Consider the following 17,773-nt stretch of genomic DNA (forward strand, 5'->3'; position numbering starts at 1 on the left):
AGACATTAAGAGGAAGGACACATTCACCCTTGGTAGAGATTCAGTTGTTCTATGAGATGTCAAGGTGAGAATTAACCACCTCAGGCATAAGTCAATCCACATGACTGAAAAAGGGGCAATGAACAGGATATGGGGATTTTGCTAGTTATAAAGTACAATAATCATCATTTCATGATCTAAGACTACTGAAGTATAAGCTGTGTCCCTGACTGATTAATTAGCAAATTCATCTTTGTAGAGTGCAGCTCCTATCTATTCAGTGGCATTTCCTTAAAACAACTGTATTCCCACATTCTGAATATGGTGTGAGATCATGTAAGAATGTTGGACTTGTAATAACTAATTGAAGGATAATAATAATCAACGAAAGTGCTTAAAAGTATCAACAAATGCCTTCAAAGTACTTGACACGTACTTTGCTTTCAAAAGTGAAACATAATTAATGCTTACGTAAGATTTCTCTTGACTTCTCAGGAGTATACTAACTCCAAGGACAAGTAACATCACAAACCATTATTTAAGTGCTGATGTTGGAGCTGCAATACTACTACCAAGACAAAAAATGATACAGGTAACACTGCTTTCAGATTTCTAAGAATTGCTAAAATAGTATGTTTACAGAGCATTCAGAGTCTCATAGAGAAAATAAGTTGAGAATATGACAAGTTCCTACCATCTCAAACACTGCCAATCTAGAACAAAAAGAAAGTACTTGAACGCCTGCAGTAATCGAACACAAACCAGAACATATCAGTGCATGACAATGAAATGTAGTCACAAAATGATTCTACCCTTTTAAGTCCCAAAAAGGACCGAGGAACTTACCGGAGGCGATACCTGGATTTCAAACAGAGTACAATGTAGCCACTGTAGGGGAGAAGATCACAGAGAGCTCTTCTCAGATTGCTCAGAGTCAGCCCCAGCACCCTGTCCTGACTGAAGCAGACAAAGTGGTCAAACAGGTAGGTAGAAATGAGTAAGGAACAGAGAGTATGGTTATTCTTGCATTGTTTGTTCGTCTGTCAAAGAAAAGAGTGCTTCTGACTTTTGTCAATATTCATCTTTATTTTAGGAGAAGAACAAACGGTGGTATCACACTTTGCTCAAGTGTATGATGCCATGTGTGTACAGCAGACATCACCAAAGGAACAGGAGACACCTGAGTAGAGAACAAGAATATGAAAAGACTGATGAAAAAAAGCACCAGGAGTAATCCATTGAATATGCACAATCTCGTCCAGTATTTCAATGAAAAGTTTCAGTGTTGTTTTTAGTGTCGTCGTATTGCATACATTTAAAACAATGTGTCTTGTTTAATGAACAATTTCATTTACTTTAGTAAAAAGTGTTGTTTACTGTAGTCCTAGCATGGATGCAATTGTTAGAAAAAACGGGAATGAAAAACTGAATGTTTAATACAACATGGGTTTGTGTTAACCCACACACCTAAGTGAAATGTTTGATTACGTTTACAAGACATAACACATAGTTCAGTTGAGTGTGAAAGGGAACAACAGAGAAAGTCACAAACAAAACATTTGTGAAGGACTTGATGAATGTTTTTTCTTTAGAAATTACAAAAAATAAAGAATTTTTCAACAAGATGTCTTTCTATAGCGAGTTTCATTTGAGATAGTCTTTTCTTAGAAGTGCAAGAGTGGTATTCCCTACAACTTATTCCCCAATTTGATCATTCTCAGAAATTAGGAGACGGAAACCACACCTACTGTAATATTAGACCTTGTAACAAGGCAACTAGGTTTCAATGGCTTAAAAGGTGCAGAAAGAGGCTCATGTATAATGACCTCCAGTGTCCCACAGGTTTCCCAAATCATTTCTTAGACTATGGAAAAAGAGGAAATAAAGTGTCTACAGAAAGCGTATACCCCCTTGAACTTTGTTCAGTTTGTTGCGCCAGTGCCAGAGTTTCATGCAATTAAATGAGGACCTCTTTCTCACACCACATATGTTATACTTTCAATGGGAAAAAAGGAAATATTACAATTGTATACATTTTCACCCACATGTTAATATTTGGTAGAAGCCCTTTTCACAGCAATTTCAGCTGTGAGTCTGTTGGTAATGGGCTCCACCACCTCTGCACCAACAAGATTTGATAATATTTGAGAATTTCAGAAGTCTGTCTGGTTTAGCTGAAGAATCAGCTAAGGTAAGTTTCAGGAAGAGCATCTGATTTCTTTCAATAAAGCAGAACAGAGAAAAAACACACAATACAAAATCATGAGAATTTGTATCCATATGACACTTTGACTCGAATACTTTTATCAGACCTACACAGAGTATATACTGTACACACTTTTTCAGCCCAGGTTTATACATTTGATACATTTGGAACTGCCATTTGTAGGTGTTTTTGTGTCTTAGCTCAACACTGTGAAACCTGTAGTTACAAACATGGAGGATGAAGACATGAAGACATATATTGTACCTCTGACCGGCCTACCTTCCAAGAGGTGAAAGATGAAACTTTTCCTTTATCGTCAACTCAGTGAATGTCTTTAAACTTTCGAAAACTGTAACAAAGAATAAGTTAAAAAACTTATTTTCATTGGACCCACAGAAAAGTCAAAGTTGTCCATAGAAATGCCCGTCTAAATCAGAAATCTACAGCACAAAGGCAGTGGCCTTTCGGGACATAAGAATGAAATCAGACTTTACTCAGACGAATTGCCCTTGGTCACGGACATCTTGCTATCAGTCACTACAAAGATGTTTTCTCTCGTGCCATGGCTTGCCTGACTTGCTTCTTCAGCTGGATGGCTTCTGGTCGCTGGTCAGGATCGACAGCCAGCATGTCCTGGAGCAGTGTCCTTAGCTCCGTGCTTATGGCTCTATTTACTTTCAGGGGGATGTGGAACTGCAGCCAGGGGTTCTCATGCAGGGCCTCTCCAACAGGCCCTGACAGACATATGCTCCTGTATCGGAAACACACTTTAGTTCAATTCTAAAATATTTCTCATAGGACTGAAGGAACCTTTGCCTGTTAAGAGTTAACAATTAGGTCCTCAAGAACTGTTTTACGGTTTTCTACACTCCTGGCTGGCCAAGGTCTCTTAAGTGGAGGTGTAACTCATGTATCCTACATGTGATTTAGCAACATGAAAGGGAATAGCTTCTTATCGGATTATGGTCTTGGTTAACTGCCTAAGGCTGACCTAAGTGCCTAACTTTCTGACTTTCTTTATACCTTATATGTTAAGAAGCTTCTTCTGACCAATCAGAAACGTATGCTTTATGTATGAACATTTTGCTCATCAAAGTGAGTGAGAGACAAGGTTAACAGAAATTAGCCACGGCAGTAAATGACAGCATATTTTTGGGTTCTTAAATGGTCTCTACCTGGCACACCTGCAGTGCAAACTGACACACACTGCTTAGAGAAACAGCTACTCTATTACTAATATTAATGAAACATTTCTTATTCTATGGAACAAAAACAAACAGTAAAACTAAAACAGAGATCTCTTAGCTTCCTATTTCATGAACCAGATGACTGAATGACCAAGCCTAACTAGTAGCCAGAACCCCAGTTAACCCTCCGTAACACAAAGTTTAACCACACGACAGGAACTCTTTCAAACTGAGTGAAAATCATAAATGGATCCATAACTTTACATCAATTTACTATGTTGTGCCAATACCTGCATTTACATTTAGAACGAATGATGTCATAGAACCAGCATCACACCAGTTCCAGGTGTCTCCAAGGAGACAACAGAACTTCAGTTGTGTTTGCTAAAATACACACTTTGAAACATACTGTAACACTTAGTTAACATGTCTGGTTTAGTTGAAGAATCGGCTAAGGTAAGTTTCAGGGTTTAATGGTGGGATGGCACCTGTGCTTTTTTCCCCCAACCGCTAGAATATGATTCGCACCAAACCCAAAAGAAATACTGCACAGTTCAGGAACTTCATCAACCTAGCAACTGTAAAATAAGCTTACAAACAACTGAATTGAAATGCCAAAAAGTTCAGAGAAAGGCACAAACTATGTTTACTTGGGGTTTCCAAAATTAAAGCTAACTAAAACTGTAATGATAAACAATCATGCTGCCAATGGACAGAGAAATATCATGTTTTTTGAATAATGTATTATTTGTTATATAGGAACCCAGTATAAGGGAATCCCTTGCGATCCTGTCTGCAGAGATAAAGGTAAGTATTTTTTTCTCTTTAGCTCTGTCACTCCAAGAAATATAATGAACATAAATATATTTGCCAATCTTTTCATAGTAATCCAAACAACTCTGCGTGTATCTGACATTTGTAATATTTATCTACCGCAGTATAACTCTTCTGGCAAGGCGATTGCTATTGTACCTTGAAAGAAAACTGATTGGAAATGTCATGTACTCTATGGTTTCTATTGATGTCAAGTGGCAAATGTTGACTGGTGATGTTATGTGAATCTTAGGAAATGGTCATTTTTCAATCGAGTCTATGTTTCTCAGAATTTGAGACAGAGAGGTCAATCTCTGCAATCCGAGCTGAGGGCATTTTTTGGAATGGAAAGGTAAGAGCAACATGTTCTTTGATATTCTCTTAAGACTCTTCGCCAGATTTGACGATGAAAAATGTAAATAATAATAACAAACATTATTTTATATAGTGCCTTGAAAGGTGGCCTCTTTACAGAATGACAGAACCAACTACAATAAATAACACACAAGATACGCATGATGACAATACACAGTTAGAGGAGACAGTAGATGGTCATTGTCAGTGCATTCTGAAGGTAGTTTTCCAATTTTTTGGAACAGGGTAAAAGAGGCCACCTCTACTAGAATCTTTGTCCTAACCAAAAATGTAACAAAGTATAATAATAATATTAAAAATAATAATAATAAACTTTATTTATAGAGCACCTTTCATACAAATAGTGCTTTGGTGCTTTAAAAAGCAAGCGTAAAAATAAAATATTAAAATTGAGAGATATACTTTCAGTTGTAAAGGAAAATACAGCAATACAGTAAAGCAACATACATGTCAATTAAATAAATACAAATTAGGAAAGTCGTAATAAAATAAGAACAATTAAAGAGAACTAAAACAAGAAACATAAATAGAAAGAACAAAGAACCACTTTAACTAAAAGCAACATTTTCAAATGTTTTTTAAAACAATGTACCGAGCTTGACTGCCTAATAAAAAGTGGAAGTGAGTTTCATAATTTAGAAGCATAAAAACAAAAAGCAGCCTCTCCACTCTTTCTGCATTTCACATGTGGTATTTGCAGTAGGCCAGTATGTGCAGATCTCAGGTCACGTATAGGAACATATGAAGACAGACATTCAGTAAGGTACAGACGTGCTAGGTCGCTTAAAGCTTTAAAAACAAGTAAAAGAACTTTCAAATTTATCCTAGATAATACAGGTGACCAGTGAAGTTTTTTCAAAACAGGAATGATATTCTCTTTCTTGTATTTGTTAGGATCTGTGCTACTGCATTTCGAACAAGTAGTAAGGGATTTATTGTTTTCTTGGGAAGCCCACAAAACAGAGCATTATAATCATATCCACATCAATGTGAGCAATGGAGAAGTCAAATTAACGTGTCTAAATATCATCTAGTTCTATCCCAGGGAAGAGGGCTGTTGCCTACACAGACGACAAGACACAAAACGCTCAACTGTGCAAAACACGCATAAGGACATCAGTCAGGAGGAACAAGGTAAAGTGTTTTTACTTCTTCACCATGGTCATGTAGTTTCACTCCAAGCACTGTCATATGAAATAACTGTGGAAACGACCTCCCCAACATTTTGGGTTGTTGCATTTTGCTTCAATGAATTTTAACCTTTTCTTTTAGACATTAAGAGGAAGGACACATTCACCCTTGGTAGAGATTCAGTTGTTCTATGAGATGTCAAGGTGAGAATTAACCACCTCAGGCATAAGTCAATCCACATGACTGAAAAAGGGGCAATGAACAGGATATGGGGATTTTGCTAGTTATAAAGTACAATAATCATCATTACATGATCTAAGACTACTGAAGTATAAGCTGTGTCCCTGACTGATTAATTAGCAAATTCATCTTTGTAGAGTGCAGCTCCTATCTATTCAGTGGCATTTCCTTAAAACAACTGTGTTCCCACATTCTGAAAATGGAGTGAGATCATGTAAGAATGTTGGACTTGTAATAACTAATTGAAGGATAATAATAATCAACGAAAGTGCTTAAAAGTATCAACAAATGCCTTCAAAGTACTTGACACGTACTTTGCTTTCAAAAGTGAAACATAATTAATGCTTACGTAAGATTTCTCTTGACTTCTCAGGAGTATACTAACTCCAAGGACAAGTAACATCACAAACCATTATTTAAGTGCTGATGTTGGAGCTGCAATACTACTACCAAGACAAAAAATGATACAGGTAACACTGCTTTCAGATTTCTAAGAATTGCTAAAATAGTATGTTTGCAGAGCATTCAGAGTTGAGAATATGACAAGTTCCTACCATCTCAAACACTGCCAATCTAGAACAAAAAGAAAGTACTTGAATGCCTGCAGTAATCGAACACAAACCAGAACATATCAGTGCATGACAATGAAATGTAGTCACAAAATGATTCTACCCTTTCAAGTCCCAAAAAAGACCGAGGAACTTACCGGAGGCGATACCTGGATTTCAAACAGAGTACAATGTAGCCACTGTAGGGGAGAAGATCACAGAGAGCTCTTCTCAGATTGCTCAGAGTCAGCCCCAGCACCCTGTCCTGACTGAAGCAGCCAAAGTGGTCAAACAGGTAGGTAGAAATGAGTAAGGAACAGAGAGTATGGTTATTCTTGCATTGTTTTGTTCGTCTGTCAAAGAAAAGAGTGCTTCTGACTTTTGTCAATGTTCATCTTTATTTTAGGAGAAGAACAAACGGTGGTATCACACTTTGCTCAAGTGTATGATACCATGTGTGTACAGCAGACATCACCAAAGGAACAGGAGACACCTGAGTAGAGAACAAGAATATGAAAAGACTGATGAAAAAAGGCACCAGGAGAAATCCATTGAATATGCACAATCTCGTCCAGTATTTCAATGAAAAGTTTCAGTGTTGTTTTTAGTGTCGTCGTATTGCATACATTTAAAACAATGTGCCTTGTTTAATGAACAATTTCATTTACTTTAGTAAAAAGTGTTGTTTACTGTAGTCCTAGCATGGATGCAATTGTTAGAAAAAACGGGAATGAAAAACTGAATGTTTCATACAATATGGGTTTGTGTTAACCCACACACCTAAGTGAAATGTTTGATTACGTTTACAAGACATAACACATAGTTCAGTTGAGTGTGAAAGGGAACAACAGAGAAAGTCACAAACAAAATATTTGTGAAGGACTTGATGAATGTTTTTTCTTTAGAAATGACAAAAAATAAAGAATTTTTCAACAAGATGTCTTTCTATAGCGAGTTTCATTTGAGATAGTCTTTTCTTAGAAGTGCAAGAGTGGTATTCCCTACAACTTATTCCCCAATTTGATCATTCTCAGAAATAAGGAGACGGAAACCACACCTACTGTAATATTAGACCTTGTAACAAGGCAACTAGGTTTCAATGGCTTAAAAGGTGCAGAAAGAGGCTCATGTATAATGACCTCCAGTGTCCCACAGGTTTCCCAAATCATTTCTTAGAGTATGGAAAAAGAGGAAATAAAGTGTCTACAGAAAGCGTATACCCCCTTGAACTTTGTTCAGTTTGTTGCGCCAGTGCCAGAGTTTCATGTAATTAAATGAGGACCTCTTTCTCACACCACATATGTTATACTTTCAATGGGAAAAAAGGAAATATTACAATTGTATACATTTTCACCCACATGTTAATATTTGGTAGAAGCCCTTTTCACAGCAATTTCAGCTGTGAGTCTGTTGGTAATGGGCTCCACCACCTCTGCACCAACAAGATTTGATAATATTTGAGAATTTCAGAAATCTGTCTGGTTTAGCTGAAGAATCAGCTAAGGTAAGTTTCAGGAAGAGCATCTGATTTCTTTCAATAAAGCAGAACAGAGAAAAAACACACAATACAAAATCATGAGAATTTGTATCCATATGACACTTTGACTCCTTAGCTCCGTGCTTATGGCTCTCTTTACTTTCAGGGGGATGTGGAACTGCAGCCAGGGGTTCTCATGCAGGGCCTCTCCAACAGGCCCTGACAGACATATGCTCCTGTATCGGAAACACACTTTAGTTCAATTCTAAAATATTTCTCATAGGACTGAAGGAACCTTAGCCTGTTAAGAGTTAACAATTAGGTCCTCAAGAACTGTTTTACGGTTTTCTACACTCCTGGCTGGCCAAGGTCTCTTTAAGGTCTCTTAAGTGGAGGTGTAACTCATGTATCCTACATGTGATATAGCAACATGAAAGGGAATAGCTTCTTATCGGATTATGGTCTTGGTTAACTGCCTAAGGCTGACCTAAGTGCCTAACTTTCTGACTTTCTTTATACCTTATATGTTAAGAAGCTTCTTCTGACCAATCAGAAATGTATGCTTTATGTATGAACATTTTGCTCATCAAAGTGAGTGAGAGACAAGGTAAACAGAAATTAGCCACCAGTCAGGACAGGACAGGACAGTCAGGACAGGCTAATAAGATACACTCCACAGACATTCACAACAGCGACATATCATAAACACTTGAATTACTTATCTAGTCTCTCGAAACAAAATATCGAGAAAAAACACATTGCCCAACGTTAGAAAGCATCTTGCATTACATTGCTTGAAAAACAATTTTATTTCGAAGGAATTATGGATCGGGAATTCTTCGAGGAAGTCAGGGTCACACAGCATGCCGCCCCATATATCAGGGAGCACATTGGATCAAGGCACCGTCTCTTTCAAGACAACGATCCGAAACACACAGCAGCAAGGGCGAGGCTTATAGCAGAACGAGTGAACTGGGTGAAAACTCCAGCCGAATCTCCAGATTTAAATCCAATAGAGATGGTATGGCATTAGCTGAAAGACTATGTTTGGAAAACTCCTAAACCCAGCACAAAGCAAGAACTGATACTGATACAATGTCTGTTGATACTGATACTGTATGAGTAGGGCTGTTTCACCACTCCTTTTTTTTTGTTGCATACAGCAGTACTTCTTATGGTAGTACTTAAGTACAGTACAGTAGGTACTTACATTAGTACTTCTCACGTTAAAAAAGTTAGGTGTTAGCATAAACTATTAGTAATAAATAATATTAAACTTAGCACTGTAATAAATTATGCTAATATTAAATTCGATTCTGCTCTGAGAATGTAGGGGGAAGGAAAAATGCCAGTGGTCTTTTCACTGATGAACTTGTGCCTGATGAACACCACTGCGTCACACCACACAGCTGCGAGTGCACCTCACTGTGCCCGGCCACCACTGCATCACACAACTGCCAGCGCACCTCACCGTACCAGGCCACCACTGCGTCACACAGCTGCAAGCACACCTCACCGTGCCAGGCAGCCACTGAGTCACACCACACAGCCACCAGCGCACCTCACCGTGCCAGGCCAGCACTGAGTCACGCCACACAGCCACCAGCGCACCTCACCGTGTCAGGCCACCACTGCGTCACACCACACTGCCACCAGCGCACCTCACCGTGCCAGGCCACCACTGAGTCACTCCACACAGCCACCAGCGCACCTCACCGTGCCAGGCCAGCACTGAGTCAGGCCACACAGCCACCAGCGCACCTCACCGTGCCAGGCCACCACTGCGTCACACATCTGCCAACGCACCTCACCGTGCCAGGCCACCACTACGTCACACAGCCGCCAGTGCACCTCACCGTGCCCAGCCACCACTGCATCACACAGCTGCCAGCGCACCTCACCATAACAGGCCACCACTACGTCAAACCACACAGCCGCCAGTGCACCTCACCGTGCCAGGCCACCACTGAGTCACACCACACAGCCACCAGCGCACCTCACTGTGCCAGGCCACCACTGCGTCACACAGCTGAAAGCGCACCTCACCGTGCCAAGCCACAACTGCGTCACACAGATGCCAGCACAGCTCACCGAGCCCGGCCACAGCTGCATCACACAGCTGCCAGCGCACCTCACCGTGCCAGGCCACCACTGCGTCACACCACACAGCTGCCAGCGCACCTCACCGTGCCAGGCCACCACTGCGTCACACAGCTGCCAGCGCACCTCACCGTGCCAGGCCACCACTGCGTCACTCCACACAGCCGCCAGCGCACATCACTGTGCCAGGCCACCACTGAGTCACGCCACACAGCCGCCAGCGCACATCACTGTGCCAGGCCACCACTGCGTCACACAGCTGAAATCGCACTTCACCGTGCCAAGCCACAACTGCGTCACACAGCTGCCAGCAGACCTCACCGTGCCCGGCCACCACTGCATCACACAGCTGCCAGCGCACCTCACCATACCAGGTCACCACTACGTCAAACCACACAGGTGCCAGTGCACCTCAGCGTGTCAGGCCGCCACTGCGTCACACCACACAGCCACCAGCGCACCTCACCGTGCCAGGCCACCACTGCGTCACACCACACAGCTGCCAGTGCACCTCAGCGTGTCAGGCCGCCACTGCGTCACACCACACAGCCACCAGCGCACCTCACCGTGCCAGGCCACCACTGTGTCACACCACACAGATGCCAGTGCACCTCACCGTGCCAGGCCACCACTTCATCATAGAATTGCCAGCGCACCTCAAAGTACCCGGCCACCAATGCGTCACACCACACAGCTGCCAGCGTACCTCACCGTGCCAGGCCACCACTGCGTCACACAGCTGCCAGCGCACCTCACCGTGCCAGGCCACCACTGCGTCACACAGCTGCCAGCACACCTCACCGTGTCAGGCCACCACTGCGTCACACCACACAGCTGCCAGCGCACCTCACCATGCAAGGCCACCACTGCATCACACACCTGCCAGAACACCTGAGCGTGCAAGGCCACCACTGCGTCACACAGCTGCCAGCGCACCTCACCGTGCCAGGCCACCACTGCGTCACACCACACAGCTGCCAGCGCACCTCACCGTGCCAGGCCACCACTGCGTCACACCACACAGCTGCCAGCGCACCTCACCGTGCCAGGCCACCACTGCGTCAGACCACACACAGCTGAAAGCGCACCTCAACGTGCCAGGCCACCACTGCATCCCGCAGCTGCCAGCACACCTCATGTCTTGTTATGTGAAACTTTAATTCTCTTTTTAGTATTTTTTGAACATGGTCTTTTTTTCCCCCAATCAGAGGCTCACCACAATTCACGCTCAACCACATCACAGGTCTACTACACACACCTCAGGATGGTGACGTCACTGCCTTTCATATGGAAACATTTTGACACCGCGCTCAACAATCTTAGGAAGATCACAAAACAAGCCTGCTAGCCTGGATTTTACCTAAAAAAATCACGCCCGAGAAAGTGAAGTACTGTAGCATTAACTAGCAAAGGTGTATTGCAGACATAGGCATAGTACGTAATACAGGCTTTATGAACTCTAATAATATTGTTTCGGCTGTGAATCCTTCTTCAGCTGTGAGGGTCTTCAGCTCATAATGAAACGCTTGGAGTTTGCAATGTACGGCGCTCTGAACGAGTTCAACTTTAATGCAGGAAAAATGGATTTCCCAGAAGCTATACTGATTCTTATGGAAGCCCGTTTCCGCCAGGGAGTAGAAAAAATGCGCCCTGGTATTCTCTGGGATGCAGTGCAGTTAAAACTGTTCACTGTTACTGACCATACTGCCTGCCTGCGGGCACTTTTCCTTTCCGTGGGGGAGGGTGGACTGTCTTTCATTAGAAAGTTAGCCTATTCTACTCGGAGAATGTAGAGGGGGTGGAAAGTTCCCGCGGTCATTTAATTAGTATTACAATTCGCACTGATTCCCTTGCGAAGATATGGACATAAGAATATTCGTGCGTGGTCAAAAAATGCCATAAAAACGACAAAATGAAGGCTGTGAAAACATTCACAATGTGCTGTATACACAAAGCACGTGTTCTCACAACTCGAGGAGGTTTCGTGAAAACGTTATATCGTCACACAAAATAAAGATTTTTTGTTTACAAAGACGATTACAAAGAATGTGGACCACGGTAAGACTTTGAGTTTACAGCTTGTCCAAGGTCATTCATTATTAATACTATTAGGGATATCTTCGGTAAAGACTGACAGCAGGAACATTCCTGTTCTTTACTCAGCAGCTTACTAAAAACAGGGTGTTCAAAACGTTTTTTTTACCCAGAAGAGTGACACAGCTTCGCGTTGTGAATCTGTTATTCCGTATTTACAAAGAAAGTGGAATACAGTAATACTACCTGCTATATAGATACATATTTTTAGATATTCAGATCCTTAAATTAATATCATTATTCATTTCTTTAGATACGTGATTCCATACTATATTCCCTATTACAAAACCAATAATTCCAGTCCTGAAATCTGATTGGCTGACACACATTCGAAGAACATACTGTAACACTTAGTTAACATGTCTGGTTTAGTTGAAGAATCGGCTAAGGTAGGTTTCAGGGTTTAATGGTGGGATGGCACCTGTGCTTTTTCCCCCAACCGCTAGAATATGATTTGCACAAAACCCAAAAGAAATACTGCACAGTTCAAGAACCTAGCAACTGTAAAATAAGCTTAAAAACAACTGAACTGAAATGCAAAAAAGTTCAGAGAAAGTCACAAAATATGTTTACTTGGGGTTTAAAAAATTAAAACTAACTAAAACATTCCAAACAGAAGCCGGCCTACCTTCTTTTCTTTGTACCTGATAAAGATGAGGATGGCTTTAAAGATACAGCTAAACTTTTGCAGAACCATTCAAGCGCATTGTTACTGTTTGCTGTAGAAGCCAAAAACATGAGAATCTCAAAATCTAAAAATCTCATGGCGTCAGAATGTACAACTTTAAAAAAATAAATAATAATAATAATAAACATTAATTTATATAGCACCTTGAAAGGTGGCGTCTTAATAGAATGACAAAACCAACAACAATAAATAATACACAAGATATGCATGATGACAATACACAGTTAGAGGAGACAGTAGATGGCGGTAATAAACACAGTGAGAGCAGAAGGATAAAGAACAGGGGTGAGTTTCCCGAAAACAACTAATCTTAGAGACTTTCAAGCAACTTTACGATGTACGTATGTAAACAATCGATTGACAATTCTTTCATTATATGGTGTCGGTTTTGGTCCTTCAGTGGGATGAAATAAAGTTGTGAAAAGGAATATGAAGTAAACTTGACATCATAGTTTAAGCAAAAGCATATAGATAGGCACAAAAAGGGACCTTATTGTTTCTAAGAGCAAAGAAAAGAAATGACTGACATGCCGTAAAAGAAAACCAAGATTAACTGCGTGGACAGTGTATGCGTCCCGCACGACGTCCTTGATTTCAAGCAATATTTTTTGGCGCGCTGCCATAGTTAAGAATCACAATATTTCATGAGAAAAAAATGTTATTTAGAGTTATTGGGTGTACTGGAACTCAATGGAAACATTAACTACTAAGCTTGGCATGTGTCACTCAACAAATACAGGACCTATAATCAAATTTAAAAACAAGTAGATCTAAGCTTTACCGTCAACAATCACGACAGAACATCAAACGGTGTTGAACTACGCGGTATCGACCGCGGGTTTGGGTACGGAATGGAGCAGGCGTGGGACTCAGGACTGGGGCTGAACAACACATTTATTAACTCGAATCGGGAAAGGTACACACACAGGGACAGGGGTTACAGCGCTGCACCTTCACTAACACACACACACCTGAAGGGAAGAGACTGTATCCCAGCCTCCGTCCCGCTATACAGTCCGGTAGAACCCAGGTGCTGTTCTCAGCCCGCCTTGCGTGCGCAGGACTAAAGCGCCCTGCGTGGCGCTACATTATAAATACATGTTAGGCCCAATGATTTCACTTAAATAATGCATTGCTGCACTTCATACTGAAAATAATATCATCTAGTCAAGTATAAAAATGAATATGAAATATACCCAAGATGACTCATAAATTCATCACTGTATAAATAAATGTTCTTTTTTCGAATTTCCTCTGACACAGTACAACACAATATCAAAGTCCTTCATATAAACTCTTAGTGTCCTGTATTCCCAGAGGATGCCCCTGCCGTGAAGTGACTGTGCTCTGTCTGGCGATCTCTGGCGCTCAGGGTGGGCAGGAGGAGGCCAGTTTAAGAAGCACTTAGTGATGAACGAGCGGGTCGGGGAGCACGTAGATGACGAAGGATTTAACGTGCTACTTCAGTTACGATGGGTTTTGGGAAACACTCGTCAATTAACGATCGAGCTTAAGAGCGAGTTTACGATGTTCTTAGCGCTACGACGCTTTCGGGAAACAGAATCATAATATCTAGAAGGATTACCATATATAAAAATAGAAAGAATGATATATGATATATACAAGTAATTATATCATATCATATATTATTAACACCATACCCACCATCTATGTACATTCACATGACCACACGTATCAGATCAATATCAAATCAATCACAATGATTAGAATGCGCGCAGAAATCGCCCCTTTCTCTTCCCATCTTTCAGCACATTATACGTCCTCTCCACGATACAAGCCGATATCCGTTATCTTACTCTACAATGCACCTTTTCCCGTGTTGTACGTTAACATTTGGTTCATAAAGTCGACACACCTGAAATACTAAATAAGAAAGAAAACAATTATAACACAACGGATGACAGAGCCTCTAGAACAGAAAACCCGTTGGCGTCACACACGCTGAATGTCTCTCTCTCTCCTGCTCAGCAAAACACAACATGTGGGTCAACACCGTGTGAGGCATTAAACATCACCTTCGTGCATTACCGCGATTCATCTGGCACACAACTGTACCACTACAGAAATAATATATATAATGTCGCCACACGAATCTGTAATGAAAATAAAATTAAAAATGCCGCTGGCGTCTCACCCGACTGGCGGCCACAGCGCGTCTGAGGGCTCCCCAGAGAAACGAGCCGCCTGTGACCCCAGGGGCACCTTCACAAACCCCAAGGGCTGTCGCAAAGCCAACTCCATACAGAAAAACGGAACTCATCTGGGGGAAGTTCACAAAATAAAATAATAAAATAAAAGATGACATCATATAACCACGGCTCAACGCAGCTGGCTACACGTGTGAGAAGGTGCAGTACTTGAAGTGCGCTGGGCAAACTTCCGAGGTCAAATTCTTCAGCACGGTTGTACAGATGCAGCCATTCAAAATGCGCGGTAAAAACCCGCGGTACGGTAACCTACCCACAAGCCACCGCGGGCTACCGGAGCATACCGCAGGGCAAGTGATTGGCTGGCCAAAATGACCGACAGGGGCACTCGTGGTGCATTGGTTGGTAGTGCAAAGATTGAATCATTTAATGTCTTTACTGTGCACATTTTAATCCGCTTAGTTTTGAATATTTATATGGATTTTACCACTAAAGGGAAATTTTAGTAGCTGAGCATAAAAAGAAGAGGAGCATAACGCATCTGAAGGTCATAAACGATATTAATTTAAAACATTACTGTATGTATGTAAACTGTACTGTGTATGGCTGGTCTTGGTAGTTTAAAGAAAAAATACACACCAGTCTTCCATTTCTCCCTAAACATTTTAAGCATGAAAGTTTTATGAAACGGTACCCAAATATGCGATTGCTGTATAGAATGAATTTTAATTAAAAAAAAATATTTAACACGAACATTAAGCTGTTTACATCTTCCGCCTGAGAACAGTCACCCGTTGCTACCCAACGCAGAATGGTGATTGGCTGACACCATCTGACACCCCTCTGATTGGAGAAAAAAGACGTGCTGGCGTGCTATACCAGGAAGAGGATTCTTTCCATTCAAAACGTGTATTTTAAAAGTTTAAGAAGTAAAAACCTTACAGCGTACACAGATTTCTAAACTGATCAGGATCGTTATCTTTGTCTTATGCATAATAATGTTCACCGCTCTGTCCAGCAAATTAATAATAAACTTTATTTTATATAGCGTTTTAAACGAATAAGTAATTAGATTGCTCATAAACCTAATCACTTGCTTTTTCTTTTTATTTAGGCTCAGATTACAACTATAGATCGAATTATTAATAACCATAATAACAACCAACCAACAAAAACAACCATATAAACATAATGGTGGTGCTGGACCTTCCAGTTTTATTTATTTATTTTTTAATCGCGTAACATAAACATATTACCGTATGCAAACTGTACTGTATACAATATGTACATGTATATTTAATGTCTTAACTGTGCCCGTTTAAGTATTGAATATTCATATCTAATTTTACCACTGAAGGGAAATCTTAACATAAACATACAGTATATGGCTGGTCTCGGTACTTTAAAGAAAAAAATACACACCGGTATTCCATTTCTCCCTAAACATTGTAAGCTTCGAAGTCTTTAACTAACGTGATACCGGAGTCAACAAGCATACTTTTAGAATTTGATTAAAAGGGAATATAATATGGAATCGCGTATCTCAAGAAATTAATAACGATATAATTATATTCATGTTGCAAAAGAACTGCAACGGACATAAAAACTCCCTTGCATGGTTTCATTACGACCAGAATCGGTCTTGAGATATTTTTAACTTGATTTACAGTATTTGAGAGGTATGTCTTAACACCGATACTACAGTGCTTAAGTACTGCTCACGTATATGTTTCTAGGTTTATATTATGCATTTCATACGGTCAAATTACTTTTGAGCAATAAGAAGCGAGAAACGGTATGCGTTTTACTTTCGTTTTGTGCTGGGACCCGTGGATTGATTAGAGATATCAAGTACATACAAGTCATTTTTTAAATGTTGTAGTTCGTCTTGAAAAAATGTTACGAGTACATCATCTATCAACAATTACACAGGTTCTGTTTCCATATTGCGGATTTTGGTTACGTAATATTATTTTCTAGATTTCACGTTGTGAATATGATGGGATGTCTGATGGGATGTTTCTAAAAATCCATCCTCTGTAAAACGTCTTCTCCAGTTGTCCTGCATATGTATTCGCTAATGAAGCTGTGTGTTCTGAGCCTAGATCTCTACATTTCTGTATGAACCAGCTTAGAGGGCTAAAGACAGCTTGTGTTTAAATTGAGTGTAAGGCAATTTATGCTTCTAAAGTCATGGTCAGCATTTATCTTTGTACTGTGTTGTAAACTTGTTCTGTGCCAAGTCACATTATTTTATAGCGTTTTTAAAGCGTTATCAAATACGGTGTTACTGTAGTTTACTGAGTCCCATGTCACATGGTCTGTGATTGAAACCTGTAAAACCGGTTTAATTCGTCACAGCCAGCACTCTTCAGGTGTGAGAGTCTTCTGCTCAGAATGAAACGCTAAAATGTTTGTGTATATTCTAATGGTAGTGGGGGCGGGGTGTGTGGGAATAAGTTTGGTTGAAACATTTTCTCTGAAAACATTTTCTTCTTGTAACCGATCTTGTTACAGCATGTTACAGTTTACTATTATTAACCATATTAATTTTAAGTGCTTAATGTAAAATCTTGTAAAAATATATTTTCATTGTTCAAATATACATTAAGTCTGACTATCATATAATAAGTTAAATACAAAACTAAAGAAAAAATAGGGTTAAATATAATTCAAAATATTTTGCTAACAATGTTAACTGTTTATGAATAATAAAATGTATTAACTAAGGAGTAGGATGGCACAGTTGTTAGTATGTTTTTTGTTT

At 40.5% G+C, this 17,773-nt stretch overlaps 1 long non-coding RNA gene across 1 annotated transcript; it reads left to right on the plus strand.

The window, feature by feature from the left end:
- The first annotated feature begins 490 nt into the window (after positions 1-490).
- On the plus strand, positions 491-1,384 carry LOC138229300 (uncharacterized). The gene is made up of 3 exons (XR_011185735.1): positions 491-571; positions 801-962; positions 1,073-1,384. It is a non-coding gene; the product is annotated as an uncharacterized lncRNA (long non-coding RNA).
- The last annotated feature ends 16,389 nt before the right edge of the window (positions 1,385-17,773 follow it).

Source organism: Lepisosteus oculatus, unplaced genomic scaffold (assembly GCF_040954835.1).
Source record: "Lepisosteus oculatus isolate fLepOcu1 unplaced genomic scaffold, fLepOcu1.hap2 HAP2_SCAFFOLD_44, whole genome shotgun sequence".
Taxonomy (NCBI): domain Eukaryota; kingdom Metazoa; phylum Chordata; class Actinopteri; order Semionotiformes; family Lepisosteidae; genus Lepisosteus; species Lepisosteus oculatus.